Genomic DNA, 337 nt, shown 5'->3' on the forward strand with positions numbered 1-337 from the left:
TACTTGGTGGCTGGAGTTGGAACAGCCATCCTAAAGCCAGTATGACCCTGGCAAAGGGTTATTCAGAGCAAATCAACAAGATATCTGGTACTGGAGAAGATACTGCTAATCCTGACTTGATGCCTCTATCCTTGTAGATGAGGAGCCTGCAAATGTTAAGCCACTGTTCCCTCACATTTGAGCAAACCTTATGTATGATTCAGCAAGACCTCAGCCTCAATTTTCAGCTAGTTTTGCCCGCAATAAAGCTGTTTGTCTTCTATCTGTTTGACTCCCAATCTTATTACTTGTTTGTTTCTGGTTGTTAAGTTTATCTGCTAAAATTTAATAATCACTG

This window comes from Mastomys coucha, unplaced genomic scaffold (assembly GCF_008632895.1).
Source record: "Mastomys coucha isolate ucsf_1 unplaced genomic scaffold, UCSF_Mcou_1 pScaffold20, whole genome shotgun sequence".
Taxonomy (NCBI): domain Eukaryota; kingdom Metazoa; phylum Chordata; class Mammalia; order Rodentia; family Muridae; genus Mastomys; species Mastomys coucha.